We start from the raw sequence: 19,270 nt of genomic DNA, 5'->3' as shown, positions 1-19,270 counted from the left end.
TAAGATATCAACACTGTCATCGATTCCTGTGGCGAAATATTGATATCAATATCCCAAGACATTCTGCATGACAGTAGTAAACATGGTGGATCGACCATCTGCTATGATAACGTTTCCAAACAACTTTATTTCAACTATGACTAGACTAGAAATCTGCAACAATAATAGTATAAACACACCAGTTACATTTGACTTGTTCCTAATAAGTATGCATTTGGTCAGTAAATGTCAATTTTAAAGATGTATATTGTCCCTTTGACTAATTCCAAAAAGAAAAAAATCATACTTAAAATTAGGTAACATAGTTTGCTTCCTACACACACACGATTACGTGACTCCAAAACTATAAAATATAGAAATTGTCATTGATCATAAATTGTTCTCTATAATTTCATCAATATCTGGAATTGATAGATTAAGTAATTCAAGTACTATAATACCGCTTTCCAAAGTGCTTCCAGTTCATCAAAACTGTCATCTTCTGAAGACGGAAGGTAAGTTTAAACTAAAATACAAAAACTGCATTCTTGCTTCTCTGTTCTTTTCTGTGACCTCCGACCTCCAATTCCAAATTTCTGGATCTACAGTACTACTGATACAGTATATGCTACAATAGTAAATGGACATGACAAGTAACAATATTCAACCACATGCTGATACAGTTGATGCAATACAGTTTCCTCTAGCAACATCAATGAAAAAGCTTCAGGAATTTCTTAGTGAAGATGATTTGTTTTTTTTAGTTCTTCATTTTCATTACATTCTACCACTGCCAATGGTGGATACAGACATTTCCTGGTTCGTGCCACACCTACCTTAGCTATTACACTAGCGTGCTTTTATTTGTCATTAAACATAATTTGACACAGAATGCTTTTGCCGATTTAATGCAATTGCTATAGTCTATTCTTCTAAACCAATGTAAGGTTGTTAATTCGGTGTATAAAATAAACAATATCCTGAAGCACGAAACTGGCTACAAAGATCCAGCGAAAAACTATTACTGTGACTTCTGCCTAAGAGACCTGAATGAGGCAACTGGGTGTATTTGTAGAGGAAAATCTGTTTTGTACTATTCATTAAGCCTCGATAAACAACTCGAAGACATGTTCAAAGGTATAATTATCAAATGTTAATATATTTTTGTTAATCATCTAATAATATAGTCAGGTGAAGTAATTATGGCTGATAAAGACTTCACGGAAAAAAACATACTTAGGCCTACAAGTAAAGTTCCAAATTCCGATCTTCAAATCTGTTTATTTCATGTTTTACGAACCTTCAGTAGGGAGGTCAATTGACAAGATGGGTATTTCATCTGGTGAACGAGCACATGCTCTGGAGCTAATCCAGAAGATGGTTGATGTTGATGAAACAGAGTACAATAATTTATACACCGATTTCTGTCAATGTGTACCTCAAACTGTTCAAGAGTACTACACTAAACAATGGCATGATTTGAGAGCAGAATGGGTAGAAGGATTAAAATAAAAAACAGTATCCATCATAAATAGTACAAACAACAGACCTGAGTCGCATAACAAAAAAATAAAAATGATAATCGCATGGTACAGTTCACTTTTGGAGTTTTTTAAGGGTTTGAGAGAAATATATCTGCAGCTCATATTAAAATCAAATCACATGCAGGCTCCCAGAATGATCAGGTGGTTAGACAACTGCATTTAAAAGACAAGGTTAGAATTAATAGCATAGAGGGTGGATGCTATTTCTCACCAAATTTCGACTAAATTTCAAGTAAGTTTTCGTTTGACAATGCCTGCGTAAATCAACTGGATTCAATGGAATTCCATGCCACAAGATGCTTAGAGTTGAAGATGATGATGAAAAGTTAGCTAAGCCTAAACAAGAAGCTAGTAGCGGGCTATAGACTGGTCCTAGTACCAGTCAAGTAGGTGTAGGTGGCTCGCGTGACCTCAACAATGACCTCGGGCCTGACCCACCAGTTTATCCACAAGGACCGATCAATGGGAATGTGCAATCTACAACAACTATCAGATAGATCTGATGCAGTCTCCGCCATACAACCATGTTTCGATTGGGCTGCACTCCACGCGCGTGGTGTCGGCGCGGGAATTTGTTACTTTCCGGAGGTTGACCCAGAACTTGAATGTTCGGGCGCTGGGAGAGGTGGGTCTGGACCACAACCGGTCCATCGCTGACTGGCCCCGACAAGATTGGCTCCTGGAGCGGATTTTGCGGGAATGTTTTTGTCCTCAGCGTCATCACGTGCTGACTCTGCACTTGCTGGGTGCGGCGACGGACCCAACCGGAGAGGAATGCTACCTCCGAGGGCTGGACCTTCTCCGGCTGGTGGGGGTACCCCGTGGGCAGAAACTTATTTTGCACAGTTTTTCGTCATCTATATTCATTGTGATTCTTCCCAATGACTTATTTCAGTTTTAATTTGGGGGTCGGGCGAGCGTGCCCAGCTGTACAGGAGGCATGCAGGTACCTTATGTACCAGTCTGAGCGCCGGGTTCTACTGGAGACGGACGCTCCTCATTTTCGTCCGGCGGGGCACCGGGTAGGCGCTCCTTACTTAATCAGTTTCGCCGCCGAAGCTCTGGGGAAGGTTACTGGGATGGAGGCCAGTGAGGTCCTGGACCTCACCTGGAAGAATGGCCGGGATCTGATCCCGGAATAGTCTTGCTCCGCTAGGGGCCCAGAAGTGTTTTTGTTGTTTTATTAACAAAATTAAGGGAGAGTACAGTTATTTTGAGTTCAGTTAACAGAAGCATTTTAAGTTGAAATTTGCACCATGCCCAGGGCCAGGTGCTACGTTTCGAACCACCAGTTAGCGGTTCATTAAACCCAGTTTCAGATACTGGGCAGCAACGCTGGACAGGTGATCCCGGGGGACTACCTCTCTTTCAAAACCGGGGGAGTGTAGTATCGACCGTAAGGGGGTGGCCACTGAATGAATGGCCCGAACCTACCAACCGTCTGCGGGCGCCTGGTTCTAGTACTTGTGACGTATGGACGTCATGCGCAGACGGTTGGAGCAGACCAGAAATCGGGGCAGTTAGCCACGGAGTTTGCCGTGGTTAGAAGGATATTACGGCTATTAGCAGTATTACCTGAGGATATTTATACATTGAATTGGATTTGCCCCAAGCGGGAAGAAGTTCGCAGATAGGTGAGTATCTGGTGCACTTTATTAAACAGGGTGAATACAATACTACGATATGATGGATTAAAAGAGTACTTAATTACAATCGACCGATCGTGAGAAGTCGTTTCGTCCTGTATATTATAAATATGTTGTTATAATGAATAAATATTTGGATTTTGTTACTTTATATTAGTTTCAGTTCTATGTTATTGAGTGTTTTTTTTTTTTTTTTTTTCTAAGGAAGGTAATGGTCAAGACCCAGAAAACTGGCGCCCTATTAGTATAACCTTGCAAGAAGTTCCAAATGCTGTTGGATATTATCAAAGAATGAACTAATCAACAGGGAATATTATGCAAGCATTACCTTTAAATGTTCCAATTAAGCCACTTTTGAAAATTATCTTAATTGACCTTTCGAAACAACTGAAGGTCGGGTATCAACCTGGGAAGGCCAAGCACTTGGTGCGATATGTGCAGGAATCATGTGGCATTTCCAGTACAAATAGATATTTGTTTCGTAGTACAAAGAGTTAAGAAGAGCATGTTTCTGGTTGGCATGCTGTACATACAATATGTGCAGCTAGAAAAAAGACACATGATAACAGCAAAGAATACCCGCCACAGGGTATCTACCGAGTTTTTCTATTAACAATCCAAACCATCGCAGGAAATCTGTATCTATCAAGAATCGAATACCTGATGTTCGGTCAGTAACAAAAAACAGACGACTTAAATGCCTACCAGAAGAATACGTCGTCTCTAGTCTATGGCTGAGTTGTTTCGCTGCTTGGTATTTTTGGGTTTGTAGTTGCAAAGACGTGTACATTTAGTTGCTGCTTCACCAAATCTGCGATGGTAGCCTTCCGCTGACGATGTTCGTTGCCGGCAGTTCTTCCACCAGCAGGAGCTGCTGTAACCGTTTTTGTTCAGACACGGATGTCCGTTTCACCAACTGCTCTTTGAGAATTGTGTACGGCCTTCTTGCTGGTGGTGATAACAGCAAATTACGAATTGTGCTATCTCAGGCTGTAATAAACAACATAGGCAAACATCGTAGGCTCGGCTGTGATACCTCGTGTAAGGAACAGAGCCTCAACCTGAGCACAAACCAAATGGTATGGTCGCCAGGCCAAAATGGAGAAAGCTTCAGATTGACTGCTGCTACTTATTCCACTTGTGCATCTCCATATATTTCTTCAGGCTCCAAACGGGCTACAAGCTTCTTTGGTGTCGCCATCAGTAAACAAAAAAAAACAGTGCTCTAAAGCAACGTCGGGTCACCACTTTAGTGACTCTGCATGGTCACTAGGCGTTTTCACCGGAACGAAGAAATATAGACCAATGTTTGGTGAGAGAAAGAGAGCTTTATTTCTAAACCCAGTATATACAAAACAAACAAATGTCAAAATAGAACTAATTAATTATTCATAAATAAATAAAAGGTGTAGTGTTCTGTTAGAGAAGTGAAGCCTTATATTAATTTTTATATGCACAATCTGATATTATATAGTCAAGAAATGTTGGACATAAGTTTGATATCTGATACCAATCCTCAAGACTTCACTCCAAAGAAAAGGAAACGCTCCTCGAAGCACTTTGAGTTTAATCCCAGAAGAGTGAGGTATGCTTTTTGGCGGATGAGGCCCAAAACTAGACTAGACCGGAGGTAGTCCAAATTTAAGCTATCATTGTCAAGCCTCATTTCACTGATTTCGGAGCATCTCAGTATTTCGTTTCATTCCACGTTTGTGCAGGTATACTGTTTCATCTAACATCTTTACTCCCTACAAAACGAAACAAAATTCACAGCTTTGACCTTGATGAATCTGCGAAGAATGCCTTTACAGCTATAAAAGATGCGCTAGCGGCAAATTACTCTAACTCATCCAATTCCAAATGCTCAGCTCAGCCTTGCAGTTGATGCATCTGATATTGGTGGCGTTCTACAGCAACGAATCAAAACTGATGAGCAATGGCAACCTATGGCTTTCTTCACCCGCTCACTACGTCCAGCAGAGGTACATTTGGGAAAGAACTATTACCGGTCTGTCAAGCATTTTCGGTATGCTCTGGAAGGTCGATGTTTCCGGGTATTTACAGATCACAAGCCACTCGTCAATGCCTTCCAGGCTGGTCCAGATCACCACAGACATTCGTCATATTAAGGGGAAGGAGAACTAACTAACTGGGTGCGGTCGAGTGAAGACGTGTTTGTTCGGTGCTCACTAGCCCGGTCTATTCATACTATCTCAACACCTGATGTTTTCCGCTGTACATTAGTATTAATATACTAAGCCTAAGCAGACGTAACAACTTAATAGTGTACAGAGTGGAAGATAGCGAATATGAGAATGGGAACACTTTTGGTATCAAAATGTGTCATTTTATAAGCACACTGGATACTAGTAGGCCTACGTTTTGTAATTAATTGTAAATTAATAACAAATTCTAAACCGCCCAATGATATAGGTATACTGAATATACTGTAAACGAAATTTTAGATGATAAAGCTAGGTAGTAGTAGTGCAGATGTTTGTAGTCGCGAAGACGAGATAAAGAGAGAGCGTGGGAATTTGTTATAACTTTTTTCCCCCCAAATCTTTCCCATCATGCATTTTTTAGGTGGCGCTATTGCTCCCAAACCCTTCCCACCATGCACCGCGCACGCTATTTGCGATAAACCTTATACATCACACCACCTCTTGAACACAAGGTCATATCAGAGTATTATTTAGATGCCTCTAGTATGTGAATTGTCTTTTAGTCAAAAGAATTGTCAAATCAACTATCTATAGGTAATCTTTGTTGTGTTTCTAGAGTGAAAATTTAAAAATACCTGCAATATACGATATTTCACTTCGATTCAGACAACTCAGATCGTAAGCACCCAAGATGTCTGTATTTGCAAACACATCACCAAAAATACCTCCTCGAATGGAGAAGTAGTCCTACCAGTCGCACAGAAGAAATGTGTCCAACGTACTAACGATGTATCAAAAGAACGAAAGGAAGAAAAACTATTTAATTATGGGGGTATAGAGTATCAAGGGGATATAGAGTATCAAGAAAATATGATATCTAAAAGCTGTAAGAAAGTCTACACAAAATGGAAAAGTGTGTCTTCAAAAGACCAATCCTTTTCTTATTTAAGTGGAGATGAGAAACTTTATTCATGAATAATTAAAAAAAGCAATACATACTGTAGGCAACTAATCAAATTTTTGTTTGTTCATAATTATGTTGTTATTGTGCGTAATTTTATGCGTATTTTTAATTTGTAAAATTAATTAATATAGCGGCAAAGATTGTCGAATCAAAAGCTCAAGAAATTGTAAAAACATCACCTCATTTTGTTTTGGTGTGTAAATCATAAATGTCAATCAAAAACGTTTTTTTTGCATAATTATCACTGATTGGCAAAAATTAAAAAAATGGATGTCCAATCAAAAGTCAAAATCTGTCTGAAACATCAGTGTATAATGAATATTAATTTTTCAATTTCATGATTTGGTCACGGAGGTATGATATGAATGTGTCACTTACGCAAAATGTCTCGAACACCGAATCATGTCCGTGCACGAATAGTCCGCTATAATGCTATTGGTTTTAGCATTAATAAAATAATAAATACGTTTAAGGCACCGAACAACTGTATATAGAATACTAAAGAAGATCCGAGAAATGAAAACGATCGCTGACCTTCCACGTTCTGGCCGACCAAAGATAGTTACCGCCGAACACCTCAATATCATCGATAGCGAGATGGAGGCCAATGACGAATTGACGGCTAGAAAGCTGAAAGAAATTATTCAAGAGCGAACTAATGTCAATCTAAGTATAGATTGCATTAAGAAAACACGGAGAAAGCTTGGATGGCGATGCAATGGAAGTAGGTACTGTCAGCTAATCAGAGAGCCAAACAAAGTTCACCGATACGAATTTGCGCTTCGTTGCATTAGAAACAATGAACAGTTTAAAGATGTAATTTTTACAGACGAAAGCACTATCGAATTAGATCACCATGGTCGCATCTCCTTTCGGAAAATAGACGAACAGCCAAAATTAAAACCAAAACCCCCATTGAAGGTACATGTTTGGTCTGGCATATCTACGAAAGGAGCCGCGCATGATAATTCATGAATTTTATTCAATGATAATTCATGAATTTTATTATTTTCAGTAATAATTCATAAAAACTATTCATTAACAATCTATGAATTTAATTCAATAATATTCATGAATTTGATTCAAAATTATTTAATAAGGATTCCTAATAAATCTTGAATTAATAGAGAATAGAAATCATGAATTATTATTGAATAAAATTCATGAAATATCATTGGATCTGTGGATAGATATCTACCACAAACAAGGGTTCAAAGATGAAATCAGGATGGAAAGGTATCATCAGTAAGTAGAGTTAGGACATCTCTTCATGCAAGAAGGGTCATAATAAACATCACTACAAGACTGTTTCTAGATGGGCACAGAGTTCAATTTCTAGAAGATGCATTAATGAATTTGTCTGTGACCCATTCAATTTTGACAAGAGGATGTACTTTGACGTCATTGCATACATTTGAAAAGGAACTAATCCGGGGGAGGGGAGGGGGGCTCGGAGTATATTCTTGGCAGACGGGAATTAAACAGTCTAAAGGCATCAATTTTTTTATACATCATGATGACAATCTCTGTAAAATTCACAGAAATCTAAAGAGAGAAATTACAATTTGTTATATTAAGGAAACTTAAAAATTGCTGAAAAAGTTATTAGTAAACTCCTATACCAAAATCTGGACAAAAATAATAATAATATATTAAATAATTTATAAAAAATCAAGTATTTGGTCAATTGGTCAAAGGGTAAAAAGTCGAGTGGACAAGGCATGATGGTTGGCTGCAATTCACTAACACTTGCTCAAAACAGAAGATGTGCTTGCTGTAATGGAAATTAATGGTTATGGGACGAGGAATGCAGAAACTTGATGATAACGTAATAACTTTGAACATCATCATCGATCAATAATTATAGTAATAAACATAAATATTATTATTAAAAGGCGTATAGTACAGTATAACAATCTTAAAAATGAAATGATCAACAGCAAATAAAAAAAATTAATTAGTCGATCCTTTATTTCAACAGATGTCTTCCGTAGCAGATTATATTCTTTCAACACCAATGCTACATAGTGACCATTTCTTTTGTTTCACTATGGACGAAAACTTTGAGGTGTATGAAACCACCATTCCAAAAATCTACAGCAAAAAATGTGTAAAGGAAAATGCATAAGAATGATCAAACATACAACAAAAAAACCTAATGCATACTATATCCATTTAAGCGATAATTCGTATGTCCAGAATTTTACCACCCTCCAGAACATAGCATGTCAGAGACTTTAGTTTTGCCAGCGAAAAGGAGAATTAGCTTAAAGGCCACAATAGCTGAGGTGCAGTATTAATTGTATTTATATAGATTCCCATTAACTTTTTTTAAACTAATAAGGTCATATGCATAAAATATATTGAGCATAAGAAAATGAAAGTATACACATCACATCCTTACAGGTTTTTCCAATCAGAGAGGGAAGTGGCTGGAAAAGGCGGGATATCTTTCTTGCAGACGGCGACGACAGACAGTTAAAAAATTAAATGTAAGCTGTGGGGCTGCCACAGCGAAATGACAACCGATGCAAACATTGGCAATACCGTGACATTCAGCAACGTTGAAATCGAGATCTACAGTGACGTACAACAAGTGAAGTCTTTAGATTTAACAATTGTAAACGTAAGAACTTAATTATCAAATACTGTATTCAAAATTAAAAAAGTATAAATACATAAATATCCAACCTAAAAACCAGTGATAACAAACTAACAATTTAAAACAAATATTTTTCTAAAATAGGACCTGACCTTGTAAAAAAACATCCCGCAAGAAATTCCCAGATTAGTTATTGAAGATATTACTAATCAAAGCAGTGCCTACTTAAATTTAGTTTTGTAAGTAAAGCAACAGGCTTCCAGCTAAACTGCTCAAGTTGGTTACAGATCACAAGATAGTGTCATGGAAGATTTCTATGATGGGCAATTCGATTTTAGTGATGTGATGTTATCAAACTTATACTCTATGTAGATGATTTTGAGGGTGTCAACCAAATAGGTCCCAAATATGACATACACAAAGCGTAAGCAAGTATATTTTACAATAGCCAGTCAACATCCAAAGTACAGATCAACCTTAAAAAACATTAATATGCTCATTATAATTGCATTGATGTCTAGCTATATATAATTTGGGAATATATCATTCTTAATCATTGAGTAATGATTTGAACTCCCTTGCAAATGATGGTTTGGTGGTATCAACATCAGTTTTCAATGGAAACATTAAAGGTGGGGTCGCCCAATTTGTTGGAGACAATTTGGGAATATATCCAATCTTTGGATTTTACAGCAAACTACCCATGCAGGTGGTGTAAAATACATCATGATTAATTGAGAGTTTCGGTACACAAAAACAATATTAATAACTACATTGCTCTATTGACATAAGATTTCTTTGGAGATTATCTACACCATCTCATGAAGACAGAGAAAAGCAGGATGAAACACATTACACACCATTCACAGGCACCCCAGATATATTTCTTAATGATCACGCATTACTCCATATCTTCAAAAGCATAATTTAAATGAGAATTACCAGTCGGCATATCGTGCATGTCATAGCACGGAGAGTTCCCTTTTAAAGGTACAGAATGATTTGTTACAAGGAATGAATGATGGGAAAATAACGCTATTGGTGTTGTTGGATTTGTCAGCAGCGTTTGATACAGTTGATCACCAAAGACTGATAACCCGTCTGAGAAATCGCATTGGCATAAATGGTGTTGCTCTTAACTGGTTCCAGTCATATCTTACAGGAAGACGTCAGCTAGTCTGTATCAATGATGCATTCTCAGATGAAGCTTGCCTGGAATATGGTGTACCACAGGGGTCAGTAATTGGGCCTGGCCAGTTTTCCATTTATACGCTTCCCCTTGGTGACATTATTCGCAAACACAGTCTACATTTCCATTTCTATGCAGATGATACACAGATTTATGTGTCAGTAAATCCAGTGCAAAGGGATGTTGCTGCAGCAATCAGTAAGATGGAAGCCTGTATAGAAGATGTTCGCAATTGGATGACAACAAATTACCTAAAGTTGAATGATGGAAAGACAGAGTTTATTATCGTCGGGTCTAAATGTAACATCTCCAAAATCAACATCACACATATCAGAATCGGAAACTCTAACATCGCTCCCTCATCGGTGGTCCGGAATCTGGGAATCATGCTGGATAGTAATCTCACTATGGAAGCACAAATAACAACTGTATCCAAAGCAGCATGCATATCGATTAGGAATAGGTATCCCAATGAAGCGGATTTTCGTTACCGCGATTTTAACACGTTCGTGAAATTTCAAAAAGTGACGTGTCTTTGAAGTTAAAAATATACTATTTCTTATATACACATGTGAATAAAAATTATATGTCTGGAAAGATCTTGTTTAAGGGATTATTTTCATATATTTTTAATCTATGTTTATTAAATATTTTAATAGAAAACGCGAGTTAAAAATGAGGTACAAAAGCCGGCGAGCCGAAATCCGCGCGCTAAAAATAACTTTGGAAAACACCTACCCATTTTCAAAACACGATCGCACGAGGTCCATAATAGGTGGTGGAGTAATTTTTGTTGCATGTTATCAGGCTTTAAATACTCTTTATTTTGATATGTAAATCGGTTATTATTATTATGTACATCCGCCTCAAATGTCAATTTTAACGATAAAAATTGAATTTTTTAGTCTTTCTCATTATCAAAATTTGGCTAATTTAGTATTGAATTGAAGCTAATTTATATTTCTGTTTGATAAACCACATCGTTTTATTTGACTTTGCGTGGACCTCGTGCGAAGAGACCAACAAGACCAACCACTGAAAAAAATAATCCCTACCAAAAATATCAGTGTTTACCATTTTCCTTACGGGGGGGATTCAGTTCTCCGCTTATTACTAAATTACCGTCGCCCAGACAATGTGCATGGTATGCATGTATTAGCGCGTTAATTAATGATTGGATAACCCCTGCAGTGGACTGTTCCATTTTCTGAACTAGTCTTCGCCGCACACGAGGCATGTCGAAAAATGTCGCCTCTCATGGAATATTTGCTTCGAAACGTCAATTTTACCGATTTATTAAATTATTTAATAAGTGGAATATTTATAAATCTACTATATAAAGCAAGTACGTTAGGAAGAAATGTACCGAAGAAATTTAAGAAGCTTTGATTTTGCTATGCAGCGGCCGTAAGCCATTCTATGTAGGCGGCCGAAACGCGCTTTGTCCTGTGTTGCCGTTGTATGTCTACGCTGTTTCTAGGCCTAAATTTTATTCCGTATATTTCAATTCAAAGTGCAACTTTCGGTTAGAATAATCGAAAGGGAAATAAAATTAAACATGTTACAATTATACCATTGAGGTAATTACTTTGTTAAATAACAAATTTCTTCCCGATATTTCTTAGTCTTAGGCAGAATTTAGCGTCAGGCTTTTATTTAGGCCTAGACCTTAGGGGCCTATATAACTTAACTTGTAGTAGGCGCGGCCGAGTCTACGTTCGGCCCGGCGCTCCAAATGGAATCGAACACATAATAAGCACGGGCTTAATTCTTATTTTTGGCGGTTCGAAAATCAATTTAAATAATATATGATTATAAATATAACTTTAAATACTAGAATTAAAAAAAAAATGTATACTTACGAAAAATAATATTTAATGAAAAGAAACAATACCCACACAGTTTTTTAACGCAATATTTTTTTTTTTCACATTTTAACATTTTTTAACAATACTTTATGTTGTATTTCAGAATTACCTACCTGTCAATATAAATAACCTTACTAAAATACATATTACATTTTATGCAATGCAAAAAAAAAGAAGTTAATTCACACATTGGTTCAAAAGTTATGAATCATTTAAAGACAGGAACTTTTTGGGCATTTTTGAGACATTGGGAAAATCACGCGTAAAAAGCCCTCGGACGAATTTTGGAGGGCGATATCTAAAAAAAAAAATGTCGAGGACACCCAAAAAAAAAAATTCTTGTACAACTCTGTTGTATCTATGGGTTTGGAAAAAATAAGAACTTTAAAATTATTAGTATAAAAGTTATAACCCTTCAAAAATGGGTTCAAATATAATTAGAAAAAGTGCCATTTTTCAAGCAAAAATCACTGTTTTTTGGGCACTTTAATGGACCATAACTTTTGAATGGATAATCCGATTTCAATCATTTAAATTGCAAAAGTTTATGTTCAGTAAGTTCCTTCTGATTAACTGAAAGAAAAAGTACCATCATTAATTTGAATTTTTACATTGGGATACCTATTAGGAACCTTGGTCGTATTCGCGGTAATCTTAACAAGAAAACAGCTGAATTGATTGTACACTCATTTGTCACTTCTAAAATTGACATTGGTAATGCCTTGTTGTTTGGCATACCAAAATCTCAAATACAACGTTTGCAGCGCTTGCAAAATATGGCAGCTAGAATTGTAACTTATACAAAATCAAACGCTCACATAACTCCTGTCCTGATGGATTTGCATTGGTTGCCTGTTCAACAACGTATTAAGTACAAACTTGCGTTGTTTGTATTCAAGATCCTAAATGACAGTGCTCCTGCTTATTTATCTGACCTTGTGGATCGTTACGAATCATCCCGCAGAGGCCTACGATCATTGTCACAAAACCTTCTTCAAGAGCGTAGAGCGAAAAATCAGTGGGGTCAGAGATCTTTTTACGTTGCGGCCGCAAGTGTATGGAACAGCTTACCAGCAACAGTTAAATGCTCAACTAGTCTAAACAGTTTCAAGACCAACCTAAAGACGTCGCTATTCGCTGATGTTCTCGCACGTTGTTAATGCACAAAGCGCCATGAGCGCCACATGGGTGGAGGATACCGGCGCTATATAAGTCTTCATTTATTATTATTATTATTACTATAACACTAGTGAACAGGCAGATCAGTTTTTTTTTATTATCCTAAAAAATGCTTGAGCATCCAGACAAACAAATGGTTTACTCTGTAAGGGAATGCTGTTATGAATTATCAGCCAACAAGGAGTTATTATACTGTACATAAGAAAATGAAAGCAGATACTATACTAATGCATAATACATATTCATTTTCAAAATTAAGGAATCACATAGGAAATAAGCATAAAAGCTTCGAGCGAGTGAATGATGCAAAGTACTTTCCAAAAAAAGGAGATTTAAAGAGTTCAAATTTAAAGGGATCATGGAATTATTAAGTTCAATGCATTAAAGGAAAATCACAAAAATCTATCTGTGTAATGAGAAAGAAATAGAACACTCCCAGGCTTGATTGTTTCTGCAATGTTTGCTCAATGTGATGAAAATAAATATCAAAGATTACATGAACAATTTCACAATATGAAATAAGATGCGGCAAGCACACTATCGTATACGGATCAGTTGGACTCATGGTTTATATGTGAAATGTTATTGTTTTAGATGTGGTTCAATACGAGATCTGTCTAAATAACAAGCTTCTATATAAAATGGGCTATGCAATGTGGCAAAGGGTAAAAAGTCAAGGCATGATGGTCGGCTGCAATTCACTAACACTTGCTCAAAACCAAAGATGTGCTTGCTGTAATGGTAATTAATGGTTATGGGATGAGGATTGCAGAAACTTGATGGTAACGTAATAACTTTGATCATCATCATCGATCAATAATTATAGTAATTAACATAAATATTATTATTAAAAGGCGTAGTACAGTATAATTACAATCTTAAAAATGAAATGATCAACAGCAAATAAAAAAGAAAGTTGATGTTGTTATCTACTGTTTGTTTTCAATGAATTAAGAAAATATTGAACTTGGGTATTAATTAATATTTAACATAGATATATTTTATGCAGATCATGCATTTTTTAAACCAGTACTGTGACTAAACATTTTTAGTGGAAATATTAATACTGTAATTCCAAACAATGCCAGTGCTCGAGTACAAGTTCCTTGATGATTTTTTCAATTTACTATTGTTGTTGCAGAAAATGAAGGAAGTAAACAAGAGGAAGGTTTCATTAGAGAAAAAGAAAGGTAAAGAAAAAATGTTTATCATCAATGTATGTACAGTACTCTGTGCATAAAAACGAAAAAAAGGAAAGAAAATTTAATTAAATGTTTATTTGTTGTTGTTGCCACCAGAAGAAAATATACAATACATTACCAAAAATATTATGTAGAGTCGAATATTGGCATAATGTATAAATACAGTACATTATTCCATACATTTGTATACATTATTTGTAGGCTACTTAAATTAGACCCATATGTATAACCAAAATAAAAATCCTAATCTTGGCTCGGAGGCAGGAATATAATTCTCAATGAATTGTACTGAGTGAATTAACTTAATGAAGAACTGCACTCTATAGAATGAGCAGTAATAGAAGAATAAAGAACCTTGAAGAGGAGGTGTACAAGTTGAGGAAGAGGGTGAAGAAACTAGAAAATGCGGAGGCAAAAAAAACCACGGATGGTGATCGAAGCCGATATAATGGCTATTCAATAAATGAGCTTAAATCATGCGTACGGCCATTAGACCCATTGTCTAAAGTGTAGGGATACTGGCCAAAAAATTATTTACAGTTGAGGAATTAAAAAAAAAATCAATAACTGGAAAGAAATCAGTAAAGAGTGGAGACAGGCCTCGCCCTCCTGCTCGGAGTATATTCTTGGCAGACGGGAATTAAACAGTCTAAAGACATAAATTTTTGTATACATCATGATGACAATCTCTGTAAAATTCACAGAAATCTATAGAGAGAAAAACAAATTACAATTTTTTATATTAATTAGGAAACTTAAAAATTGCTGAAAAATGTATTAGTAAACTCCTATACCAAAATCTGGACCAAAATAATAATAATATATTAAATAATTTATAAAAAATCAAGTATTTGGTCAATTGGTCAAAGGGTAAAAAGTCGAGTAGACAAGGCATGCTGGTTGGCTGCAATTCACTAACACTTGCTCAAAACAGAAGATGTGCTTGCTGTAATGGAAATTAATGGTTACAATGGGACGAGGATTGCAGAAACTTGATGATAACGTTAATAACTTTGAACATCATCATCGATCAATAATTATAGTAATAAACATAAATATTATTATTAAAAGGCGTATAGTACAGTATAACAATCTTAAAAATGAAATGATCAACAGCAAATAAAAAAAATTAATTAGTCGATCCTTTATTTCAACAGATGTCTTCCGTAGCAGATTATATTCTTTCAACACCAATGCTACATAGTGACCATTTCTTTTGTTTCACTATGGACGAAAACTTTGAGGTGTATGAAACCACCGTTCCAAAAATCTACAGCAAAAAATGTGTAAAGGAAAATGCATAAGAATGATCAAACATACAACAAAAAAACCTAATGCATACTATATCCATTTAAGTGATAATTCGTATGTCCAGAATTTTACCACCCTCCAGAACAGGATATCCCCAGAACATAGCATGTCACAGACTTTAGTTTTGCCAGCGAAAAGGAGAATTAGCTTAAAGGCCACAATAGCTGAGGTACAGTATTAATTGTATTTATATAGATTCCCATTAACTTTTTTTAAACTAATAAGGTACTCATATGCATAACATATATTGAGCATAAGAAAATGAAAAGTATTACACATCACATCCTTACAGGTTTTTCCAATCAGAGAGGGAAGTGGCTGGAAAAGGCGGGATATCTTTCTTGCAGACGGCGACGACAGACAGTAAAAAAAATTAAATGTAAGCTGTGGGGCTGCCACAGCGGAATGACAACCGATGCAAACATTGGCAATACCGTGACATTCAGCAACGTCAAAATCGAGATCTACAATGACGTACAACAAGTGAAGTCTTTAGATTTAACAATTGTAAACGTAAGAACTTAATTATCAAATACTGTATTCAAAATTCAAAAAGTATAAATACAGAAATATCCAACCTAAAAACCAGTGATAACAAACTAACAATTTAAAACAAATATTTTTCTAAAATAGGACCATGACCTTGCAAAAAAACATCCTGCAAGAAATTCCCAGATTAGTTATTGAAGATATTACCATAGAGAAATAAGTTAGGAAGGAGTAACATCGATGTAATGCATGGATTTTAATCCAATTAAGCACATTACATGGTCAAATGACTCCTATTAAATTGCACTGCGACCGCCCGCCGCGTTATCTTGGTTCGATCTCCTTACACACAAGGCTCCTCGCCGCTAAGTAGCAACCCCTATACCCTGTCTAACTAACAGTGGAGTACATAAATACGAACAAAAAACACATTGCATATGCGCAGTTAATTGTCAACAAGGATTCACATGCATGTTTTATGTATTCGGATTCCGAATTTTTTTGCGAACGTACCAGTCATTAAATCATTAAAATCAACCAAAAATAAGTACTTGTTTTATCAATTGTTTAGTATTCCATTATTTTGAATATAACAACGAAACAAACACGTATTTTAATAGTTTCCCTTTGTACTGGAGTTTTAAGTTTTAGTTATATGAATAAAGGAAAGCTGTAGCTTTCATTTGATGCCTTGCATGACAGTTTCCGATGGTGTCCGGCTGACATACAACGAATTGAAAAGCATCGAATCTATCCGACCGCCGAACCGAATAGCCGGAGTTAGTTCGGTAGTTCCACCGGTCGTAGTTATTTTGGTCCACCGATCGTTGTATTACTCAGGTCTAGGCCTAGTTATTGTTTCGATGTTTAATTTAGGCTAGGTCTTACAGTAGATTACATTTAAATTTTAAACCAATAAATAATAACTAACATTAGCCATAAAATAATTACTTTCGTAGGCCAGCTACTACTACTACTACTACTACTACTAGCTTGGCCCTAGCTAGTACTGGTAGTAGACTAGGACTAAAGTACTCGACTCCTAGCTAGGGTCTAGTCCTACTAGGCTAGACCTACCTATTGTTGTATGTACTATTTATCATAGAGGTAATGTTAATCTGCCACACCTAGGGTATGCCAAAAATAGCAATCTACTATCTAGGACCTAATTATACTGGGTTAGGCTATGTTCAATAACATTAACAATAAAAAAAAAACAGGTACTGTATTTATTTTTAGTTAGCTAGCCTAGATAGTACTACTACTAGGACAACAACTCTAGGTCATCATTCGCCATTTAAATTAAATTGCTCTTGTTTTCAGAGAACGATGACAGGACATAGTGTTTGTTTGAAACCTACGTGTCGACTTTGTGGAATTTCCAGGGCGATTCCTTCAGATCGTTCACCTTATACAAAGGACGCGTTCAAGTCTGTAATCAAGTCATGTTTTTGCTTAGATATTGATAATGATGATCCAGAAATCCACCCACCATTTATTTGTTATTCCTGTGTGCAAAAACTGAAAAGGTGGAAGAAATGCCACAGCAAGGACCGCAGTAAAGTGTGCAATATTGTAATTGCAAAATTCAATGATTCTCAATGTGCGTCTTGTATGACTGATGGGGAGATTCCTACCAATCTTCACGATTACAGAAAGGAAGCAGAAAAATGTAGCCTTGTCTCTTTGTTTCCACAAGATGAATTACTAATAATTAGACTTTCACCAACTGGTGATGCTGTCATCAAGTTAACAATCCACAGTGATTCGACATGGAGAGTTGTCATTGCTGGTGTTGTATTGCAAGCACAGCCTATTCTAGGTGAAGTCTTTAACAAAAAATTACCATTACATCAGTTCACCAAGCTGTGTGATATATTGAGGAGTGCTAAAATTTGTGCAGGCAATGAAGATTATTTAGATTTGATAGAGAGACGAAAAGGACCAGAAGGGCAGATTCCTATAAGGATAACACCAAAAGATGTCTATTTATGCAACACCATTAGACATAATGACTGAATTGCTAATTGCTGAGGATCTGAAGCGGTGCGCAGTTTGCCGAATTTATCGTGGGGATTTATCATCAATGCGAAGTGCTTCCTGCAAGGAAAAGTCTTCACTGACGGTAGCCAACAAGTATTTATCAAATGCTCAACTGCAGAACAAAGCAGCAACATTACAATGCAATTACAGACGGTTGAAAAGAAAGAGTGGTTGCCTTGAGAATAAAGTTTCCAAGATGTACATGCTAGAAAGCAAATTAATTTCTGAAAATGCAGCTCACTTAATAGAAGACACAATGGAAATGGGAAAACCTGAAATTGAGAGTTTATTATGTAAATATCCGTCAGCAAAGCTTTTGTGGGAGCAGCAACTGGCATCTATGGCCCGGGCAAGGGAAAGCAGATGCGTTGGCACCCAGCAATTTTACGTTGGTGCATTGCTATCCAAAGCAAGTCTCCGTCAGCCTATAATTTAATTCGCGAAAGTGGATTCATGACGCTGCCTCATCCAAACACACTCCAACCCTACAGCCACTTTGCTGGTGTGACAACTGGTTTTTGCCATGAGATGTTAAGTAGAGTTGTAACAGACCTCAAATTATATGAAGAAGGTAATGAATTGCAAAAACATGTTGTGCTATTATTTGATGAAATGAAGATAAAATCAGGATTGGTTTTTTCACAAAGCTCTGGCAAAGTTGTTGGATCAACAGATGTAGGCAGCTTAGCCAATGAGATGCATTCAGTTGAGCGGCGATGTCGAGGTGAAGAAGAAATCCCAGTTGCCTCACATGTTCTGGTGTTGATGATTCGGGGTTTGTTTTCTAACCTGCATGTTCCAAAAAAATCAATAACTGGAAAGAAATCAGTAAAGAGTGGAGACAGGCCTCGCCCTCCACTCGATCAAGACAGACTCTGAATCTTTTTTGATATTATACGGACAGTGTCTGAGGCTTCCAGAAAAGAGGTAGTTGAAAAATTACAAAATACCATGAAAGTAGTTATGAAAAAAAACAAGTAATTTGAAAAATAAGTACAGTAAAGTCAAAAGAAAAATAAAGAATTAAAGAACAATGCTGAGATGAAATTTGACAATTTTTTTGCAGCAATTGTTAGCTACTTTTACTAT

At 36.4% G+C, this 19,270-nt stretch overlaps 1 long non-coding RNA gene and 1 pseudogene across 2 annotated transcripts in view; one reads left to right on the top strand and one right to left on the bottom strand.

Annotated features, from left to right (window-relative positions):
• The window catches only part of LOC140043627 (uncharacterized), a 104,338-nt gene that overhangs the window by 25,783 nt on the left and 59,285 nt on the right, over positions 1-19,270 (bottom strand). Inside the window, exon 3 of one of the 2 annotated variants that reach the window (XR_011844325.1) lies at positions 5,810-6,115. The exons of the other annotated variant lie outside the window; for it this stretch is intronic. This is a non-coding gene — a long non-coding RNA (uncharacterized lncRNA). Of the gene's footprint in view, positions 1-5,809; positions 6,116-19,270 lie in introns of those variants that run through there. 2 annotated transcript variants of the gene reach the window in all.
• LOC140043267 (uncharacterized) overlaps positions 6,896-19,270 on the top strand; it is a 34,717-nt pseudogene continuing 22,342 nt past the window's right edge.

Source organism: Antedon mediterranea, chromosome 3 (assembly GCF_964355755.1).
Source record: "Antedon mediterranea chromosome 3, ecAntMedi1.1, whole genome shotgun sequence".
Lineage (NCBI taxonomy): Eukaryota > Metazoa > Echinodermata > Crinoidea > Comatulida > Antedonidae > Antedon > Antedon mediterranea.
Note: the sequence above shows the minus strand (reverse complement) of the source record. Positions and strands in the feature narration are given on the sequence as shown.